Source organism: Pinus tabuliformis, chromosome Q (genome assembly GCF_031772625.1).
Source record: "Pinus tabuliformis cultivar Carrire ecotype Pingquan chromosome Q, CPIR1, whole genome shotgun sequence".
Taxonomy (NCBI): Eukaryota; Viridiplantae; Streptophyta; class Pinopsida; order Pinales; family Pinaceae; genus Pinus; species Pinus tabuliformis.
In genome coordinates this window covers 1,354,772,762-1,354,782,493 of record NC_142296.1, presented here as the reverse complement: position 1 = coordinate 1,354,782,493, position 9,732 = coordinate 1,354,772,762, and the positions used below count along the sequence as shown (strand labels likewise).

Genomic DNA, 9,732 nt, shown 5'->3' with positions numbered 1-9,732 from the left:
ATCACTATTTTCAATACAGAAATGGATTCAGCACCTTTAATAACTCTGAAGCAACTGGATTGTACAATGTAAACATTTAATATCTGCAATTCTATTAAATGCAAAATGATTCTTGCCCGATTTTAGTCCAAAAATACCAATTTCCATTCTCGTTATTTTAAATGGCCAGAAAAGGGCTGATTCATAGGGCAGTCTAGACTACAATAAATCACTTTAAACAACTAAATCATTATTTTAGCTTAAAATGAGAACATTCTAGAAAGGTTAAACTGGGGACTTAACCATCTTCACTCAAATTCAAACCATGGTTACCGTGTTCCAGCACAAATTTGAATTTGAATCGACTTGGAAAAAATTAGGCAGTCATAAATCCAAAATGGAAAAAAGTTGGGGATATACATCTTACAAATACTTAAACATGTTAGAAAACTATTTTTTATGGGTAGTGGAATTCAACCATTCCCGTTTTGTTGTAGACCACTGGAAAGGGACCCTGGTAATTGAATGTCATGCCAGTGCTTGCAGTTTTGTAGTGGACCCTGTAATCGAATGAGAGTGGAGACAGAGAAAAGGAACTTTCAATTCCTTCTTTCTGAATAAGAATGAAGCCGCATAAAAGGGAGGCTAAGAATAAAGGGATCCCAATCTGTCTATTGGGATTCATCGAATTCAGAATAATGAGAAAAACATCTAATTAAGTGGACTAGGCAGTTGAACTTTAGCTGTGCTGAAAATTTACAATAAGTTGGTACCTAAAGAGGAGCTCACCTGATGAATCATTGGGTAACTTGTAATGAATGAAGTACCCCAATTGAATTTTTCACAGGCAGGACACAGGGAATCATCGGAAATATATCTCTGGGGTTTGCTGGGAATGAATTACTACAAGAATTCTGCAAAAATTTTCTCAGAAAACATGATCAACAATTTATATTGGGCATATTATGACCGAATCGAACTGAATTTCCGAATTTCTGAATTCTTTAGCACAATTCGGCTGAATTGGTAACTATGAGTCACACTATATCCTTTTTTTCTTGATCCATTCTGTTGCATTATTCTTGCAGCTATTTTACATTGTTCTCACACCCTCGCATCAACATTGGAAACTTTTGAAGACAAATCCAGATTGGGGGTCCAATTCAACTCAACCCATGGCATCTATAGAATCTCTGAACTCCAACATCGAATCTACTTTTGATCAAACTTGTAGCATGGAAGCAGCTTTCCACGTCAGCTTTGTTGGTCTTAATCTCCAAAGACCAACGGATTTAATGAATTGAAACCGAATCCAGATTGGGTGTCCAATTCAACTTAGTCCACCGCATCCATAGAGTCTCTGAACTCACTCCTAACCTAGTTTCGATCAAACTTGTAGCGTGAAAGTGGCCTAACACCTCAGCTTTGTTGGTCTTAATTTCCAAAGACCAATAAATATTAAATATCTATGCCTCCAAAAAAGTGCATTATATGTCAGACCTGCTCGAAACAAAATATGTGACATAAATACAAGCTAAGAAGAGAGGACGAGTAATTTGCATTGGTTTCTACTTACATGAACATCTGCTTGGTGTAATTGATTTCATTATCACCAGTAATCACCACAAGAACAAAATCCATCCTTAAAATGATGAAATCGATATGCATCTCTTACAATAATCTTTCGCCTAACAATTTTGGAAATGAATTTTGTGGCACTGTGGCAATCCCCACAAACACGAAGATTCTTGGTGATCTGTATAGTAGTACCAGGGCTTGTATTGATAAGTCCAAAAGCAATGGCAAGCCTTTCACTGTGACCATAAAGGATGTATTTTTTCATCTTCTCCTCCACATCATGCAACACATCATTCACGTCTGGAACATACCCTGCTGTCTCCATCTGTGTACTCAAGGTTTCCAACATTGCATAGATTTTTTGAGACTGAGGGTGAGATTTGTCTCCCGAAAGAAATGTGTGAACCTTCCTTTCTACTTCAATCACACTACAGCCTGGTGTCTTTTTCAAGCCTTTGTCTTTCATCATTGTTACCACCTTGGCTGCATCATGCCACTTGCCAGCAGCAGCATAGATGTTCGACAGTAGTATATAGTGCCCAGCATCTTTCGTATTTAAGTTAAAAAGATGCTCGGCCACACATTCTCCAAGCTCAATGTTATTATGAATCCTGCATGCACCAAGCAAGGCTCCCCACACTCTAATATCAGGTTGCAATGACATCCTTTTGATGAAGTCATGTGCCTCTTGCAAACGGCCTGCACGTCCAAGAAGATCAACCATGCATGCATAGTGCCCCACTCTAGGGGTTATTGAATAATCACGGCTCATGCAATCAAATAATCGCCAGCCCTCATCTACAAGGCCTGCATGACTACAGGCAGATAAAATACAAACGAAGATGATGTGGTCTGGCTTCACGCCTGTCTGTTGCATCTGGTTAAAAAGTTCAACTGCACCCTGCCCATGCCCATGCATCCCATAGCCTGCAATCATTGCATTCCATGAGACCAGATCTCTTTCTGACATTTTGTCAAAAATTTGGCGTCCAATATGTACACTCCCACATTTGTTATACATGTCTATGAGGGCTGTCCCCACAAAAACATCAGATTCTAATCCACTCTTAATTACATAATCATGGATCAACTTTCCTTGTTGCAAAGTTCCCAAATGTGCACATGCCAAGAGGACACTAACGATCGTTACCGAGTCAGGCAACATTCGTGCCAGTTGCATTTGATGAAATAGTGTCAAGGTTTCATTAGCATATCCATTTTGGGAGTAGCCAGAGATCATTGCATTCCATGAGACAACATCTCTTGTAGATATCTGCTCAAATACTTTGCACGCAATTTCCATTTTCCCACATTTAGCATACATATCTAAAAGCGAATTTTGCAAAGAAATATCAAAATGCATTCCATTGTCAGTTACATAATCATGCACCCATTTGCCCTGTTGCAGGGCACCTAACTTGGCGCATGCCGAAAGCACACTCAGTAGGGTGACTGAGTTTGGTTTCACACGTGCCTGCTGCATTTGATTGAAGAGCACCAATGCTTCGGGGTCATTATCATTCTGAGAATACCCAGCAATCATTGCACTCCAAGAAACAACATCTCTTTTGGACATTTTGTCAAACACTTGGCGTGCATTCTCTACATTTCCACACTTCGCATACATAGCTATAAGCGAATTCCTTACAGAAATATCGGATTCAAATCCATTGCTAACTGCAAAATCATGGATCCATTTAGCTCGTTGCAGATCTCCCAGTTGAGCACATGCCGGAAGCACATTTATGATAGTGACGGAGTTTGGTTTGACATTAGCCTCTTGCATTTGTCTGAAGAGTTCCAAGGCTTCAAGGGCATGTCCATTTTGCGTATATCCAGCAATCATGGTACTCCAAGAAACAACATTCCTTCCAGATATTCTGTCAAACATTCCCCTGGCTAAGTCAATTCTACCACACTTCAAATACATATCTATAAGGCAGTTCCCCACCAACAATTCTGTATCGAATCCCCTCCTAATTGTGTAATTATGAATCGATTTCCCAACCTGCAGATCCCCTAGATGCCGACACGCCGTGACTACACTCAATATAGTTACTGGATTGGGTTGCACCCAGGTGGTCTGCATTCGACGAAACAACTCCAAAGCTTCTCCAACATGTCGATTCTGGGCATACCCAGCAATCATGACAGTCCAGGAAACAACATCTGGTTCACTCAAATTGTCAAACATATCCCGCGCATCCGCTAAACTCCCACATTTGGAATACATGTCTATGAGAGCATTTCCCACATAAACATTTCTTTCATGTCCGCTCCTAACTATGTGATGATGAATCCACTTACCCTCTTGCAGAGCCAACAGGCTACCACACGCCTTGAGCACATAGGGAAATGTGAAATTGTCTGGCTGTATATCTTCTTTCTGCATTCTGTAATAAAGTCTGAGGGCTTCTTCACAGGGCCCCTTTTGTGCATATTCTTTAATCATTGCATTCCATACTAATATATTTCGTACACATGCTGTGTCAAACACTTTGCGTGCATCCTCTAGTCTTCCACACTTCGCATATATATTGATTAGTTTGGTGTCCAACAAGGGGGTTTCTGCAAGTCCAGTTATGAGCAGGTGGGCTTGGAGTTGTTCAAGTGTATGGATGTTTGTGCAGGTCTCCAAGATAGAAACGTAAGTGCTGATATTACCATTGGGATCCTGAGACAGTGATTTTGGATGAAGGGGATAGTGGGCTGTGAATATTTGGCGAGGGAGTAGAAGGAAATATGGAATGAACAAAGGACGGCTGAATGGAGCGGAAAGTGAGGTTACCATTGGCCATCTCAATCGTTACATTAGCGGTGAGCATTGCTTTGCTCGAAGTATTTTTTTCCAGTAAGAAAAAAACGCTGGTTTTAAACTTTGCTCGAAGTATGTCGAGTCGGAACCGTACTAATCTAAATATTTTTATTTCTATTTGTTTTATTTTTATTAAAATTTGATTAAAAAAATTAAAAGGGTATATTTTATTGATTGAAATTGCATTAATAATTTGGGAAGGTATAAAATTTATTTAGTTATTTAATTTTAAATTGATGGTTAAACTAAATATCAAATTAATGTATGAAAATGTTTGTGGAATAAGGGATTTACTTTCAGGTTGTGATTTGACTGCGTATATATTTTATTTTTTGGTTTTGAATTTGTAACTTCTTAAGAAGAAACACACGCCGGTAACCATTAAACCCACTAAAACTATATTATATACTTGGAAATATAATTTAAAAAATAAAAATTACAATTTTATTTATAATTATATAGTTAGATTTTAATAATGATTATTAAAAAAATTAAAGAATACACTTTTATAAGTATTAGTGAAAAAATTAAAAAATTTAAGTAAAGAATAATTTCTTAATTTTAAAAAAAATAAAAATAAAATATTTAAGGTTAAATTTTTTTTTATTTTTATTTTTTAATTTCTAGCGTATTTTTTTTGCTATATTATTTATAATAAATTTATAAAAAATAAAAAAATTTATTATTAAAATTTTGAATTTTAATTTATAGTTTTATTTTTTGAGGTTGTTTTTCAGATTAATAATAATTATTTCTTTGGAAACAATTATTATGGTTTCAGGATAAAGATTAGGTAATTAATTTAGAAAACAATTTAAAAAACAAGATAAAACGAAAAACCTAAAATAAGAAATTATAATCCTATATGGAAAGGATATTGATAACAAGGTTCATCAATTTGAACATAATCGTTTACAAGTTTTTCTTATAATAATTATGTGATTAATACAGAAAACAATTTAAAAGATAAAATGAATCAAAAAATTTAAAATCAAAGATTATAACCCTACGCGAAACGAAACATATATTGTTCACAAGGTTCATCATTAGTTTACAAATTTTTCTTTTTAATTACAATTTAAAAGATTAAAAAGACCAGATGATTCATAAAAACCTAAATAAGAAATTACCATTTAAATGTTTTGCTATATTATATAATAAATTTATATTAATTCTTTTTATTATTATTTTTAAAGCATATAAATGCATATATTTAAATGTCTAATAATTGTAAGTTTATATATATATATATATTTGGGAAGGTGCGGAGCGGAGCGAGCGCTTGCGACGTGTGGAACCAGCCGAACAAACAGCACCCAGGAGTCCTCAGCTACCCAATCCTGGCTTGAGACGTGAATCCTCCGGCAAAGCTTGAACTTTCAGTGGTCTGCGCGGGGGCCATCTCCTTTTGACACGTCCCCCAGGCATGCAGTGAACGTGGGGTGCGGGTGTCATTATCAGGGGCAAGTTAAATTTTCCGCATTTTTCATTAACCGGTTTCTGCGCTGGTCCTGCTCTTTCCTTCTTTCTTTGCTCAGGCCCAGCTTCGCCACCTTCTCTGTTTTGTAATCTCTTGCCCTATCGAAGCACGACTCCTGAGCTTAGTTCAAAACTTCTGCATTTTCCTTAACCGGTTTCTGTGCAGGTTCCTGCTCTACCTCCTTTCTATGCTCAGGCCCAGCTCCGCCACCCTCTCTGTTCTGTAACAATTGCCTTATACATGCATGACTTCTTTTAACTTCTCCAGTTCAGAATATTTTTACTGCTATCGAGATATTGGCTGGATGGCTGCTGTTTGTTTCATCTGGTGCCCACGTTCGGGGTGTTTCGGCTCTGGCTCCAGGTCAGTGATTTTTTTTCCTTAACTAAGCTCTGTTTTTTTTTACACAATTCCGCCTTTTGTGATTCTAGAATTTCAATGGAAGTTTGTCCTCTGTTCTTGATGTCGTAAAGGTTTTTCCTGCTCGACCGTTAGTGGTTGCAGTATATATACTATGGTCTTAGATGTAGAAAGTTCAGGATGATAAAAGCAATTTTTCATAGACTCAGGAACTTAATTGTCATATATAAACCTTGCACCGATGTAAGGTTTAAGATAGGATATTGGTGGTGTATCGTCAAGGTCTATTGTTGCTGTCTGGACTGTGATGAGCCTTCATCATAGCACACAGTGTCTTTCTTCAGAGGTCTTGATATCGAATTCTGGTTTCCTTGGTCTTTCCTCCACCTGGATTTTCCTTTTCCGACGGCCGGTCTGAGTTACGTCATTCCCCGGATTTTCAAATTGGTCCAGGCATTATGGTAGGAGTTAAGTTCGCTTAATATCCCTGTACGTGTCCTTACATCTAAATCCGAATTATATCCGTTTTGGGATCATGGGTGGCATAGACGTTACCTTCTGAACATTCTGTGCAGAAGGTTCTGTCATGATTTGTACTTGATCTCTCTCTTTTAGCGTCCTTATCCTTTCCTCATATGCTTTGACATTTATTTCCCATAGGGCGAGGCAGATATTGATTGGTAGGTTCCAACAGAGATTGGGTCCTTTACTGTGAATTGGATCTTTCCAGATTGTCCTCACTTTTCGAGGATACCCTTTTTGGCGGTGCATGGAGGGGGTCTATGACGCCATCGCCACGGATGACCTTATCAAGGCCACCGTGGATGCTGAACATGCCTGGTCTGCTGCCACTCTGGCAACTTTAGATGACCTGGTGGTCAAGCCATCAATGTCACGGGATGGCAATAGCATTCAAGGTAAGAGTCGCAACTATAACAAGCAGCACAAACCTGCCAAAACTTCTCCCCCCCCGCAGGCGATAAGAATTGAGATTGCTGAGCTTGATGACAGAATAGAGAGCTTGCAGAACAAGGCGCTTATAGGAAAATGGCATTTCCCAGAAATGTCTGACTCTGACATGAGGAAGTGGCTGGCCAGTTTCTGGAAATCAGTCATTGGCTATGTTCCGGTAATTTCAAGCCTAATGAGAGAGTGGTATTGTTTCCACTTTTTAAATGCAGCAGACGCTGAAGCCATCCAGAGTCGGCCATGGGTATACAAAAGGAGTTTTCTTGCTCTGTATAGATGGTACATCGGCTTTAATCCTTTGAAAAACACTCCTGTGAATAATCTTATTTGGGTGAAATGCCCGAACCTTCCCTTGGAACTCTGGTCCAAAGAATCTTTGGAGGTGATCGGCAATGCTATTGGTCGTTTTGTCTACGTCGATCCTTGGTGCCTGGGCGAAAAGGACAAAAGAATTGCCTGGATTCTCATTCAAAGGCCGTTTAGGGGAGGCTATCCAGACCATATTGAGATTAGTTGGAAGAATCAGGTTATTAATCAAAGACTGGATTTCTGGGGTATACCTTTCAGGTGTGCTGCTTGCAGGAAAATGGGCCACTTAGTAAAAAATTGCCCCAGTGCCAAATTATATGGATACAGACGGTTCAGGCAAAAGTCACTCGTCAATGATTGTCCATCCTCTCCATTCTCCCCGACAATTCCGCTCCACAGTCCTAGAAATCCTGAGTCTCCACGTGATCAATCGGTTGGTCCGTCTGTGCTCCCTGAGTCCTTCCCTGGTCGTCCGAATTCCTCCAAAAGCCCTATCACCCGTACTATGACAGGGATCCATAGCCCCCCCTTTACTGAGCCGAGAGATGATAGCCCTGTCCCATCGCCGAGTCCCATGCATCAGAAGGAGTTTCTCCCTGACTCTCAACATGGGATTCCGAAGGGGGTAGATTTTTCTGTGGGTTCTATTCCCATTTCTATTTCATCCTCATCGCCGCATCCTGAACATGCTGGACCGGGCATTAACAAAGGAAAAGATCAATGTGTCGGGCCTACCCCTTTAAATTCCCCGGCATCATCTCCTGTCAATCTTTTTGACAGTGATCTGGATCACTTGCTTAATAGGGAATCCCTCGAACTGGAGCCTCTCACGATTCATAAGCCTGGACCAAGTGTTACGCCTGTTATTAGTCCGGATTCGGCAAGGAACATCACGGTCCGGAAGAAAAGTAGAGGTGGTAGTAGACACTTTAGAGGGAGAACTATAGTTACCGATACAGGCATTAGAAATTTGTCTTTGGTTGAGGTGCCTATCTATGATGTGTCCGATTCACAGCCCCTTAGAGCAAGAATGGCTGCCGAATCATCCAAATGATCCCCATTATATCTTTGAATATTAGGGGTCTTGGCGTTGATCCCAAATATATAACGCTAAAAAATTTCTTTTTCCATTCCAGGGCTGCTATAATCCTTATCCAGGAAACCATGCACAAGAAGGAGGATACTTTAACATATTTCAGGAAAATGCTCCCCACTTGGTTCATGGTTGCTACAGAGGCTAATGGCTTATCTGGGGGTCTGGCTACTCTGTGGGATCCGGCTCGGGTAAGAGCCAAGGCGTACAAGTGCTATGCAGGGATCATTATTGCGGCTTCCATCAGAGGATGCGTCTTTCCCATCAATGTTCTCAATTTATATGCGCCATATAAATCCCGTGTTCCCTTCTGGAAAAGATTTTTTGCCACAGACCTATTTGACATTGACCATCTCCTTATTGCTGGCGATCTGAATGCGGCATTGAAATCTGATGAGGTATGGGGACAGGGGAAGTTAAATAATGCTCTTGCTGATCTCATTAATTCTGAGATGCTCAATAGGAATATGGTAGATGTTAATCCTGTCGTGATGAAACCGACCTGGTCAAATGGCAGAGTGGGCAAGGCCTATATAGCAAAAAGACTTGATCGGTTTTTTGCTCATATTAGCCTCATCGATAAAATGGGTATGCCAAGATTATCTGTGGAAAACGTTATGATATCAGATCACAGTCCCATTCTTCTAACATGGCCTGGAAATCTTTTCAGAAGGGGATATTCATTTAAGTTTGACAGAGGTCTCCTACAGGATTCTGCGTTCAATGAATATATTCAAAATGCATGGAAAGTGATTAAGGACAGGGACAAGCTCCTCATTTTCTCTACCTTTAGAGAAAAAATGGCCGAGATAAGGAGATTGGTGAAAAAATGGCAGATTCAAAAACAACAGAAGGATAAAAAGGATCTACAGAGGATTCAACAAGAGATGGACTTGTTGCTGGCATCTACAGATTATGCCTCATGCTCAATTGAGATGAAGTGTCGATTAAGGAATTTGGAGAAGGAAAAACTTAGTCTGATGCAACAGGAGGAAGCAAAGTGGAGGCTCAAAAGCAGAGCTTTATGGATACAGGAAGGCGATAAAAACACCAAGTTTTTCCATAACTATGCAAATGCAAGGAGAGCCAGAAATTACATATGGAAAATAAAGGATGACAAGGGTGGGTATGCTGTTTCCCAGGAGGACA

General features: G+C 39.5%; 1 pseudogene; it reads right to left on the bottom strand.

Moving 5' to 3' along the window:
- Positions 1-916: 916 nt before the first annotated feature.
- Positions 917-4,416, bottom strand: LOC149224939 (pentatricopeptide repeat-containing protein At3g26782, mitochondrial pseudogene; annotated as a pseudogene).
- Between the last annotated feature and the right edge of the window lie 5,316 nt (positions 4,417-9,732).